At 44.0% G+C, this 13,392-nt stretch overlaps 1 long non-coding RNA gene across 1 annotated transcript; it reads left to right on the top strand.

Moving 5' to 3' along the window:
- Positions 1–5,467: 5,467 nt before the first annotated feature.
- On the top strand, positions 5,468–7,648 carry LOC142415150 (uncharacterized). Its single transcript, XR_012777303.1, has 3 exons — positions 5,468–5,619; positions 6,435–6,664; positions 7,564–7,648. It is a non-coding gene; the product is annotated as an uncharacterized LOC142415150 (long non-coding RNA).
- Positions 7,649–13,392: the final 5,744 nt, after the last annotated feature.

Raw genomic sequence — 13,392 nt, 5'->3', positions numbered from 1 at the left:
AACAATCGAACATGCTGCTTCTCCTGTCCTGAGCACTCATCTTGACAGATGGGGCCCAAGTCATAGCCTGTTCTTACGAACGTTTGGAGGAGTGGAGGAAACCCATGGAGTGGGAGAATAATATCTGTTAAAGGACAGGGGATAGTAGTTAATAAGAATGTATAAATCTGTATGTTGGGTATAAAGATAGCTTAAGTATGTAGTATAAGTTGTAAGTGTTGGTAAGAAGGGATTTCAATAATGAGAATTAAATACAATGGGATGGTTAGAAGATATATATATGTATTAAATTATGTGGGACTTGATCATGATGCAAATGATATGGAATAAAGGGTGGAGATGGTATTGAGTCTGGCTGGGATAGAGTTTATTTTCCCCTAGCAGCCCTCATAGTGCTGTGCTTTGTATTGGTAGCTAGAAAGGTGTTGATAACACACCAGTGTTTTGGCTACTGCTGAGCAGTGCTCTACAGCATCAAGGCTGTCTTTCCAACATTCCCCCCCTCACCCCCAAAGGCCAGTAGGCTGGGGGTGGGCAAGATCTTGGGAGGGGACATAGCCAGGACAGCTGACCCACACTGATCAAAGGTATGACGTCTGCTCAGCAACAGAAGCTAAGAGAAAGGAGGGGAGGCATTTGTTATTATGGCATTTGTCTTCCGGAGCGACTGCTATATGTACTGAAGCCCTATTTCCTGGGAAATGCCTGAACATCACCTGCTGATGGGAAGTAGAGAATAAGTCTTTTGTTTTTCTTTGCTTATGCATGGCCTTTGCTTTTGCTTTATTAAACTGCCTTGATCTTGACCCATGAGTTTTTTTCCATCTTACTTTCTCCCCCTCCTTCCTGCTGAAGAGGGGAATGATAGAGTGGCTTGGTGGGCACCTGGCATACAGCCAAGTCAACCCACCACACATCTATATTTTTTGTATGTCCTCAGGCATGTCACATTTACACTGCTGACTGGACTTTCGACTTGCTATTTTGGAGTTGTGTTGTGTCTTGTCATGAGCTGGACAACCTGTGTCATAGTTGCTGCCTAATGCCATTGAAAAATGCCCTAAAAGAGTATGATCTAAATGACATTTTCATCATTTCATGTTTAATCAACCTTGTTGCTACTGCTTTCTTGATTTTCTTTGGTTCTCATATAAAGTAAAATGTGACAGATGAATCTTAAAGTTCACCTTGTCCACAAAGTATTTGAAAGATGAAAGGAAGCATATGTGTATGTTTGTGGATGACGGCAGAGTTGCAACTGCATGAGGGGGACTGGTATTTGCTGTGCTTGAAATGTTTCTTGGTTTGTTGTAAGGGCACATTGATTATGTGCATCAGCATTCTTTATAGTGCTTTAAATACATAAATACATTTTAATGAAGTTTAATATTTAGGCTTAGAAAACAAAGCCTGTCTATATTTACATTGAAAAAAAGTTCTGAGATAAAATATGTGACGAGGTTAACAGGAAAAACTTCTTGAAGAAAGTCCAAGGAGTTACTTTGACAGCTCAGCATGGATCTTTATTGGATTGAAGAAAGAAGATGACTGCTTACTATAGACTTAAGGGCAGCACTTGGATAAAGCAGAAGTGATTCTGGTGAGAGCTCTGAGTCAATCTTTGTTGATGTAGGAACTGGATCCTGAAAGATGCTGAACATCTTTAATGCCAATGTACGTCTCCAGATAGTTTCATATTCTTATTAATACAATTGATATCCCATTGTATTTCTGTTTTACACAGCTGCCTGAAGATCTAGGTGAACTTGAACATCAGCACCTCTCTTTCTTTTGATGTGTTTGGATCTAGGTTATGTGTGGCAATCCTGTAAATACTGGGAACTGCAAGACTGAATGTAGTGGGACAGAGCCTTAGCTGGCATAGCTAGATTCTCTCAAACCAATTGGTAATTATTACACCAGCTGCACTGGAGTGCAGTAACTCTTTTGTAATGGAATCACAGTATGCTGGTTTCCCATTTCAGTTAATAACTTCTGAAAATAATGTAAGTGCTTTTTGCTGATTAGGCATACCTGACTGCCTGGAAAAAAAAATGTGTGCACAATACATGGCAAATCAGCTTCCCTTTCTGTGCTGCATATTCAAGAGCACAATAAAATATTAGTTGGAAAACAAATAAGATAAGAATTGGGGTGTTGCTGGCTAACTCTGGAGAAGCCAGCGTGTTGAGATGGCAGACGCTGCTGTCGTGCTCATTCTGACCAACCAGCCTGGAGCAGATGCCCTTCTGTTTTGTCCCCATCCAAATCTGTTTGCATTCTTAATTTCAGATCTGTTCTTTTCTCCCTCTGCAGGCCTTTTATTTTATGCAGGCAAATAAAGTGAGAGCCTCAGTCTTCCCTTTGTGCATTTGATTCTTGAAGGAGATTGTTCATGAAGGGCAGGCATGTAAGAGGTTGTAAGAGGTTCTTGTTGAAATTACATGATAAAGTATTGTGAGAGAGACCTTGAACAACCTAAACATACTGCACTAACTGTTCTTTCAGCAGCTGCTCTAATGCACTATTTCTCAAACCCTCTAGGTGAAAAGTGAAGAGCTCTTTGCTGCGTGGGTACCTCTGGCAGTGCTGTTACGATATTATAATATTTACTGGGTCTGCTAAAGCCACCCCTTTTGGGGTCACAATTATATGAGGCTGTCATCTCTTCTGGAAGGTAAAGAATGTATGTTTTAACTTCTAAAAGTTTCTAGACTTTGCATTTATGGAGAAAAACTTAACAACCTGGTAGAGCCTTGGGGCCCACAAGTCCAAGGATAAATAAAAACAACTCAATACTAATTTATTTTTTCTTGGCAGTCTTAAGACAAAGTGCCAGATAATAGATTAACAAGCCAGTTCATGTCCCTGTTTAAGGGTTCCTTTTTGACTCTTTCTGAGGTGTGTAAGTCCTCTATCATGGTTGTACATTCCTAGAGTGAAAATTACTTTCTTTTTTCCACATTACCTTGTATAGGGGCTAACTGGAGAGAATGTTGGACTAGGCTTGGAAGACCATATTCCTGGTTCCTCTGTTGGCCTGCCAGGACAAGTCACCATATCTTTGTGCCTCATTTATTCATACGTGAAATTGGAATAGTCATACTGTCTTTACTAAGTATTAGACTTTGCTAATACATTGTCTCTGGGAAAGCTGAGTGTAGTTAAAATACTTCATAGCTGATGTTTACCTATTTATGATTGTAAAATGGGTTGTACCCGTGAAATATACACTTAGCATTTTACCTTTTTAACCCCTAAATAGAAACTTGCATTTGCTTCAAAATGAGCTCTGAAAAATCAGTTTCTGATTATTTTTTTTCTGTATGAGAGTTAATTATCATGACTACTTTAGAAATGAGTCTTTACCAGATGTGTTCTTCAGTATTGTCTGAGGTCCTCTGGGGTTCCTTTATGCAAATCTGGAGATACCCAGTTCTTCTTGAACACTGCAGGTACTGTGACTAGTTCCAACTCACTTGAGTGTTTACAGACAGGGACTGAAGTCACTAAACTTCGAAGAGTGTGAACTGCCTAGCAATGTGCAAGGGAGGCTCTGCTACAATCTCCATGTTATCTCTGTCTCACTCTTCCACAACTGGAGTAAGCAATTGCTGCTTCATCCTATTTCTTTATAACACTTTTTGCTGCTGCCATCATTTTACATGGGGAGCTGAGGCATGGAGAGATGGAATGATGGCGGAAAGGTGGTGGGCTGTTCCGTGTACATAAAGTGATTGCCCATGTTCAGCCTTATTGACTGAACTATCAGACTATCCCTTTAATGCACGCACTTGAATACACTAAAAATTTTATAGTAAGCATAACTGTAGAAATCCATAGCGTCTGCATCTGTTCTCCTGACAAAATTGTAAGTGAAGCAGCCTATCAATAGGTAAAAGTCTGTAGTAGTAAATTTCTTTTAGTGTGCCTGTGCGCTCACAGCTATTCCTTAATAGCCGAGGAGTTTACTACAAAACAGATGTAGCTGTAGTGAGGTTCCTGCACCGTTTTGTGGATTGCTTCTCTGACTCGTTCTTGTCTCTTTAAGGATGGGAGAGCCCCGCATTTGGGAACAGGGTGATATGGGATCTTCCTCTGCTTCGTTTATGGAGGTATGGAGTCTGGGTGTGGGGGGTTCTGGCACACCTTTCTGACCGCAGCAGTTCTGCTTCTGCTTCGTAACGGTGCAAGTGCGAGGGGAATCAGGCCTGGTCTGCGTTCAACTGAAAATGTGTCATTCTGAACTGTAGCACACTTGGTGTGCTGCTCTGCCGCTGATGGTGTTTGTGGCAGCTGCTGTCACTATCAAAGGGAATTAACTGTGGTCCACAGCCAAGCTGACCTCTCAGGACTCCACAGGGGTATTAGAAACAAAAGGGCACCTCTTTGTTGTTTTAAATCACAAAGAGTCTGTGGCTTGGTTCCACAGATTGAAAGCACGGAAGAGATACTGGCAGTTATTAGTCACTTGGCTTCTTTATTTTATGAACCAGTTCTGAACAGCAAAGGCTGTATAAAATTACTCTGTAATTAGATTTGTGGAATTGGAACGGAGTGATTTATCAAAAGGAAACAACGAGAGTGGCTAAAACCTGAGCTGAGCAAACCCTTCATCCACATGTTGGAAACCAATTGTGGATGATGGCACAAATGCAGCCTGGCTGTGAGCAAAGAGTTGCATAGCTACAGCCAAGTAACCTTATCCAAGAGGAAGGTAAGTGTGAGGCAGAGGGCTCAGTTCAGTTCTCCTCTCCTCCTCCCCCTAGAAAATCTGCATCTGGATTTAGTCCATCTTTATCCAGCAATGTGTAAGGATTTTTAACTTGCTGTGTTTCATACCAGTGGTAACAATGGTGTAGTTAGAACTGCTATAGATTGGAAGTCAATGTGCTTAAGCACCTGCTTGATTGCTCTGCTGGAATCTGATTTTAGCCGTTGCTTTTAACAGTGGTGTCATGTTTCAGCAGCAACCTGTAACTGCCTGGATTTAAGATTCATTTCTAATCATTATAACTATTCAGTTTCATAACAGTAGAACCTAAAAAGAGTTTTGATGACTGGGGGGGAGATTGGTAGGGATGGGGGGAGAGAGAGAGAGGAGGAAGGAATGGCCAGGGAGACCCTCCTATACAAAGAGCTTCTTCCCTCGTTGTGGTCATGTATGCTGCAGAAGAAGAGGTTTAGGGGAATTTTTTTTTTAGGGAGCTATTTTCTGATAGTGTTTTAATGAGAAATCACTGTACGCTGCAGTTAAAAGCAGTACGTGCAGTTAGAAGGGTGTCATTTTCCTCATCTGTCCCCTGCCCCCACATGCATATCCGATATGGTTGGAAATGCTTATCAATTTCTTGCAAACATCCTATTCACACTGCTGTGATGAAGCTGCAGGTGTCTTTCCATCAGGGTTGTCTTGATTTTACCAGCCTGTGGCATCACTCTGTGTGTTTGTTCCTCAGGTGAGCTCTGCAGCATCTGCTGGCTTTGAAGAGAGCTCTGCACAGTGTGGATGCGAGGCAACACCTTTCTCAAAGGAAAAAAAAATGGCCCTTTTAATTGTCTGAGGACCTGCGTGCTGTATAAAGGCATTGTGAACTCCCAGCCTGAACTTGCTCATAGGTGATGACAACATCGAGCTGCTTATCTATACCTCTTCTTTGGAATGGAGAATTTAAGGAAGGTGAACTCTTTGCTCCCTCTTGTGGTAGATGTAGAAATGTGAAAAAAGTTTGTGGAAAAACTGCCCGTAGCACTGAGGGCAGCTGAGGGTCTACTGCCCTCCTTAGCATCTTGTGAGAGAATTAAATGAGAGTTTTGACATTACCTCAAATGGTATGAAAGTAAAAGGTTTTCTGAGATCAGAACACAGCACTAAAGCAAATAGCTTTTTAAAGCAAGGCTAAATGCTCTACTGTATTGTAGCTTTCAAACAGCCAGGGAACACAGAGTGGTGAAATACAGTTACATATATGCTCTGTTGATTGATTTTTACGTATGCACATGAAAGAACAGCTTAGGGCTATTTGCCTAATACTGGTTAAAGCTTTTATGCCACCTCCTGCAGATCTTCATGCCACTTGGTGTATTTTTTCCTTTATATGTTCTGGAGTCTTCTGCAGGTTTGTAATCCATAGTAGAAAATGCATTCATTTTGTGCCCTGTTAGCTTTCTTGACCTTAGAGTGTACAAAACATTTAGATAGAAGTTCGAAGATCCTTATCCCATAGGTGGAAATTATGTGCATTATTACTCTAGAAATGAGAAAAGGAATAGCGATAGAGAACAAGACCCCAGATTACTGCAGGTTACTGTATGCTCTGTAAAGATGCTGTGTTTTCTTGGACTTCATAATACCATTTTTGATAATGCTTTTTTGCTGGAGATGTTTATGCACTTACAGAAGAATTGACTATAATTTTTTTTTGTCTTTATAGTGGAGCAGTATGCGATGTTATCTGTGGGGCCAGGAACCTGGTTTGAAGGGGACTTCAGTGGCAGTGCATAGTAAGCTTCATGTCTTTGTAATGGGCTGCAGCATTATTGCATGCATGCATACATGTGGGAGCATCCAGAGCCTCCAGCACCCCCAGATACTCTGCAGTAATGAACTGGGACAAAGCCTAATCTTGAAGATACTGAGAGGCAAGTGAGGAACGTCAGACAGGTGAGTGGTTATGTAGTGGTTACAGCTGATGACTTGTGTTACCCAGTTATAACAGAAGAGAGACAGGTCTAGCTCATTTATACAGAACCTAACACAATAGAATTACTGCCTTTTTGGCCCAATTATAGTTTAAGTGTTAAGCAATGATGGTATCACTGCCTAATTTTTCACCTAATTGAAAAAGTCTGCAGCCCTGTTTGGTAGGGGAAGACCCTCTTTGAATTGCCTTAATGTCAGCTGCCTCCTTTGCAGCGTTCAAATGTGTGGTCCAGGGTGTGAAAATGTGTTTCGAGCAGAACAGCTGCCTGTTGGGGAAGTGTTTTGGCCAGATGGACCTGCTTGGCAGCAGTGCACTGTTATCCTGGAGCCTTCTGAGTTCCAAACTTCCTATGGAGTGTTTTGAGAGAGGCATCTTGTTTCACCTGATGTTAGAACAGGGAAGCCACCTTTTGCCACTGCCTGAACAGTAGTATCCCAGGCTAATAACATCCTGCAGGTTATATCACGACTTGCCCTCTCTGTTGGCTGTAATTATATCCATTTAATGTCTCCAGCCTCCAATATCACCAGTAGTCTTGTGGACAATACATTGGCTAGATGTATCGTGATTTTGAGAAGGTGGGGAAAGATTTTAACATTAATGAAACGCTCTGATTTTGATGTGGTTCTCTTGGCAGTTCCAATCAAAATTGCTTTGCATTTCCCTTTGCTGTGGTTTAAATAATTTGATTTTGCTGCAGAATGAGTGTATAGATACCTGTAGTTTTACTGCTGGCATAGGAAAAAAAAAATCCAAGGAAATCAATTGTTGCATTGTCTGGATTAGAAGCTGGGCTTTAGGCCTAAAGTGCTCTAAGCAATGCAAGCATTGAGTGATCCACCAGGGCTTTTATTTTCAGGGATTACAAGCTGTTGTAAATGTGGAACATCCTGAACTGAAATATCTTCATGTTACCTGTCAGTCAAACATGTTATCCAGGGTGCACTTAAGTGGGTAGGTGTCTCCTCTCATATTTTTCCAAGGTGTTGCTGTCATGTTGCTGGGGATCTGCAGAGATACAGAGATAAATATTTAAGTGGTGTAAAGTTTTGCTTAATGATGGGGCATGTCTCAAAACATACATAAGATCTGCTGGAGTATTGATTGCTCAAGTAGCCCCCTTAATAGAGCAATAGAGGATGGATGCTTACTCTGAGAAGCGGACTACATGCAGAAGTGGTGGACGAAAGATCTCAGAGGGAATTGGAGCAACAAAACACAATGAAAAATGTTCTGCTTAATTAAAAAAAAAAAAAAAGGCAATGAACCCGATTAAAGTTAAATAGTTATCTGTGAAAAACCTGTCTCATGGGCGCTGGAGGTGCGAACTGCTGTTTGCCATTGTGGTGGAGTCGTTCCAGCGATGGTCAGTGTCGGAATGTGCTAACTAGAAGTTGATGCCTGTGGGACAAATCTGTTGCTTTCTCTTCATCCTTAAATGGCCTCAATGCTGCTAGCTCCAGACATTTATACCTCAGGAGAAAGGTGCCAAATGGTTACAAGAGTAGCCTGGAAAACCCTGAGATTACAACAAATAACTGATAGCATGAGTTCCTTTTTGTATGCTTTCTGGCTTGGAGCTGTTCAGGATACACATACACGCACTGCTCTCGGTAACTGCAAGGGATATGTCTCTTTTTCCTCTTTAAAATGAAAACCTGAGATTCTGATAGGATCATGTGCGCCTAGAAACTGGCTCTTTAAAACAGACCCATGAAATAGTGCAGCACTTGTGGTGAGTTATGGGAGGGCTGACAATGCTTTAAAAAATGGCTCTGTCTTGACTCTTGCTGCCCATTTCCTCATGAACCCTTATGTGTACTGCTCTCCTTCCTAGTACGGACAATAACATGATTTTTGTCCCCAAAGTAGCCCTGTAAAAGGGGAGGGTGTTGTAATTATAGAGAAATGAAGCAGAGATTTATTTTTACATTAACTTGCAACATAAATATCTTTTATCCTGTTAGGCTGTTTCACAATCCTCATTAATGGACTAAACTTGCTAGTTTGTCTCTTTATCATGTTGATAGACCTGTTAAATGAAACCCTGAGAGATCAGACAATTTGGTCCTGTGGCCAGTGGCAGCTTTTCACAGCGGTGATTTCTAGCTGGGTTGTATGTGCCAAATGTCCAGGCAGCTTGTGCTTATCAACATCCATTATACTTTTTGTTGACTCGAACCATTAATAACCTGTCAGATTAGGTAATTAGGCTGTCTCTAGTAGCCAGGGGAAATTGTTTTTCCCTAACTGATGGTATGGGTTGTGCAGTTTTGCAGATAAGCACTTGGTCAAACGGCAGTTCACGCGATTTTTAACTGGCCTTGCTGATGAATGCAGAAGTAGTGCTGAGACACGAGGGGCAGGTAACAACAGAGAGACAGGCACTAAGAAAAATAACCTGCCCCTTTCAGAACTCTCTCCAAATAAGACACTGATTATGGTTCTGATTCTGCAAATCTGCTGCTTGTAGGAGCAAGCCTATTAATTTCAATGCTGTGATGATTTTATAAACATTGTTCCATTCTTCTGAATTAAAACTCATCCCAGACCTGGGGGAATTAAAGGGATTCTCTCTAGGAGGTGTCATTTTACTTCCATGAGCAAAGCAGGCTACCGCTAGTACCCACTGCTGCTCTGAGACTCTTGTTGTGCAGTGACCTTCTCTCTTTGGCACTGATGGAGTCTGTTGTGCCCAGAAAATGCTTCAGCGGTTAGTAGGTGCAGGGAAGGTCTGTTTATTCCGTTGAAGCTGGGATCCCAATTCTTAGGTGAATGATACTTACCTATTTCTAGGAGCCATCAATCTTCAGTGTGAAAAGGCCGAGTGTTGTGGCAGCATCCATCAAACAGATGTGTCACTTCAGTTATGTGAAGACTTTCTGTCAAAATAGACAAGAAAATGAATTTTCCTGAAAAGCCATTTGGGTTCCCTATGATTAAGGGCTTAAGTTCTTGAAGCTTACTTTCTTTATTTGAGCCAACTGATAAGATGGGTGCAAGAGTTGCAGAGGCTACTTTATTCTGCAAGATTGGTAAGGTGAATGAGTTCCTGCACAGAAAGGCATTTTAAGAGAGAATCCAACTATATCCCCCCATCAAAAACATACGCACTCCTCTGAATTGGAACGATGTTTGGGAGGAAAGCAAGCCAGCACACAAACAGTGATTCCCCAAACCTGATTGTACTGATGCTGACAGATTCCCACAAAGGGCTGTGAGATGGCAGCAGCAACATGTGCTCAGCTGCCCAGTCCTATCGACTCACAGTGACATTGAGCAGATTAGTTGTGCTTGGGTGCAGGGCAGGTCCGGGAGATGGAGGGATGGAGTGGCAGAGAGCTGGAACAACCTCTGCACATGTAAATGTTACAGTGAATGTCTTGAGAGAGATGACTTGCTTCTGGCTGAAACCCACCTGCGCATGCCCATCCTGCACCCCCGGTGAGTGGAGTGGAGCGGATCCGCTAGCCAGGCTGCCTCTATCAAGCATTGTGTCTTGAGTCCAGGTGCATTACAGAGATGGGTAGCCAGGGGTCTGCCATCCTTTGCCAGCTGAGTGACCACCGAGATGTATGTGGCATAAACCTAACCACCCCAAAGTCAAAATACTTCCTGACAGCCCAGCCCTGCCCAGGATATATAGTACAGGAGAAGGAAAGCTCGCTGCTCCAGTAAGAAGTCCCTGAAAATGGTGTGTGTCTCACCGGTGGGTTTTCCTAGTTCCCTGATGCCTCCTTGGGAGATGTGGGCAGGGCTGGTCCTTGCCTTGCAGATGTAGTGTACGGACCCTAAGGGGAGCCAGGCATTTCCTGCTCAGTTGGTGGCACATGCCTCTGTGCCCAGGGAATTACCTGCCTTTGCACTTTTACACAGCCCCTGATGGGATGACAAAGATCTCACTTTTAAATGTCACTGAAGAAATTTTGCTGAACCTCTGGCTGATAAAAATAGAAGATGTGTTTAAACTTTCTCCTTTTGATTTACTGTCTGAACTACTTTGGTGACAGTTGATCACTGGACAACGATCCATTAGAAGCCAGCTTTATCCATCACTCTGAGATGGGGTAAGGCACTGCTTGGTTTATGGAAGTGGCTGGATTGAGCCTATTGAACTCTTCACTTAAAACAAGATGGAAATCCCCTTGCTTTGAAGTTCAGCAATGGGAGTTAGACTCCAGCAGTTCTTATCTTTTATTTTAGGGATGCAGTTGAATTTTCAGTGTGGCTTTTCCTTGACGTAGTTACAGGCTTTGAGCTAACCCAATTCAAACGCAGCCTGCATTCCAGCTTCCTTTGCCTTCTGTCCTGCCCCCTTGTCATGATTAGGCATGCATGTTGTGGGTAGTGCCAGTGTCTCTCTATCTTCAGCTAAAGAAGCACAACCACACTGTTGTAAAGCTCCTTTGTCCTCTGGGTCTGACAATGCTTTAGCACTGTTCCGTGGAGTGAATAGGACACCTTTCACCTTCAGATGCGAGCTCCACGTGGACTTGAGCAGGGTTTCTCCCTTCCCCAGGCTCCGCAGCTCCTCTCCCTCTTGGGCAGCTGCCCACAATTGCCTGAAGCCCTTCATTCCTCTTGGCCCTTGTCCTGCTCTGCCCAGTCTTGTTACACTGTGATTCTCCTGGGCTTGCTAGTAGTTGTCCTGGTCTGGAGGACTCAATCATGTTTGTCTGGGGCAGGATTCCTGTTTCAGGGAAGCCCTAAGAAGTTTACTAGAGACACAACAGATCTCTGATATATTAGTAACACTGCCTGCGGCTGGTTGAGACCAGCACTGTTTGTGAGACAGTGAAAGTGCATAGAAAGGGGAGTTGAACTTAGAGAATTCCATTGCATTTAAAGAAAATGTTGAATATGGGGATGTTTTTGTTCATCAGTAAAGGGAGAGATCAGCTGAATGCAGCTGACTGGGTTTAACAGCCTGAATACAACAAACTTGGTGCAGGGTAAACCTTAAGGTGCACAAAGTCAAGGACTGGCTTGGAAGATCTTACTTCCAAGGTAATGGCCACAGATCAGCTACCTGTAGTTGTTGAACAGCCGTACAAGTGCAGAGCCCAAGTCTGCTGTAATGGGAGAAGGGGAAGGAAAGGAAGAAATACTGTTAAATATTGTTGGCCTGAATAGGTCCTTGATGAGTTGGGTCATTTGTTGGCCTGGCAGAGAACGGGTTGCAATAAATCAGAGTCCACTTTTTTAATATCATGGGGCAATTGAAGTTCTTAATTGTTTTAACTTCCAGGCTGGGCAACTTTTCTTCCGATAACATGAGTGCCGCTCAGAGAAATTGTGAGAGGGAGGGACATAAGCAGGCACTGTTGAGTGAGAGGGCGAGTCACGCTGGCTGGAGGGATGGAGCGAGATTCTCTGTAAAACATGCCCCGTGCTCACAAGTGATTGCTTTCTGTAGCTCGCTAATGCCATGCCAGTATTAGTGAGCTGTAAGATCTTAAGTTGGTACCAGGGCTTGGATGGATAATGAAGGCTCATTGTGGATTTCCCCGTGAATTAATCCCACGCTGCTCTCGGCTTCGTGGCGACAGCAGACCGGCGGTGGAGACCTCGGAAAGCCCAGGCTCCCACCGCTGCTTCTGACGAGGCAGGTTGCCAGCTCTGGGAAGCACCCGCCTCTCTCCCCCTGCCCCGCCGGCCGCCAGCGCAGCCCCGGCCCGGCCCCGCCGAGGCGCCGGCTCCTGCCCCGGCCGCGGGGGAGCGGGGCCGGGCCGGGCCGGCGGCGGGCGGGCGAGCTGTCTGTCTGTCTGTCCCCGCCGGCCGCAGGGTGTCTGTCTGTCCCCGCCGGCCGCGGGGTGTCTGTCTGTCTGTCCCCGCCGGCCGCGCCGCCGCCGCTGCGTGCGACAGACGGGGCCGCTGTGTGCCGAGCCCGTTACCGGTAGAGCCCGTGTGAGCGCGGAGCTGGCGGTGCTCCGCATGGAGGTTTGTAGTTCAGCAGCGTTAAAAACATCATCGCTGCTGCTGCTGCTGCTGCCCACCTGCCTTTTTTGTGATTGCAGGAGCTTTCGTCACCTCCAAAAGCTTTGTTACTCTTCTCTGCAGCATCCCAGGAAAGCAGCTGCAATCAACTCGTTTCAGACATCAGGTAGTAGCAAAGAAAAAACAAGAGTAAATGGACAGGGCAAGAAGGGAACTTCTGTTTCCTTCCCTATCTAAACAACTGTTACTCAGTCTGTATGAACACTACGTTGTATCTGGTTTCTACAGAAAGTCCAAGGAGGAAAAAGGCAAAAATAACTGGTCTAGTAGGATCCAGGTGAGAATCTTACAGAAAATTCAACAGGACCGTATGAATAGCTCTTATAAAGGTGACACCTCAGACTGAGAGTGAACCCATTGGGCATCCAGCCAAACAGACAGAAAGGGTAGGAAATAACTTCTGAATCCCAGAAGCATCTGGCTGTAGATCGCACAAGAGGCTTTGCATGTGTATCAAATCCATTTTCAAAAATCTCCGTGCATTCCAGGACACTACTTATTTTCAAAGGTGACTGAGTAGTCAAGGCCTTGGCATCCTTTTGACTTGCTGCAGGAATCCAGGATGCTGAGGACGCATGACCCCAGCAATTTGCGCTGGCTGGTGTGAGGTAATACTTCCAGCCAGCCCTTGTTCCTCTGCAGAGATTGCATCACCTGTAGCAGAGCAGGCAATGGTTCAGTTCCTGAGCCC

Source organism: Mycteria americana, chromosome 10 (assembly GCF_035582795.1).
Source record: "Mycteria americana isolate JAX WOST 10 ecotype Jacksonville Zoo and Gardens chromosome 10, USCA_MyAme_1.0, whole genome shotgun sequence".
NCBI lineage: Eukaryota > Metazoa > Chordata > Aves > Ciconiiformes > Ciconiidae > Mycteria > Mycteria americana.
Note: the sequence above shows the minus strand (reverse complement) of the source record. Positions and strands in the feature narration are given on the sequence as shown.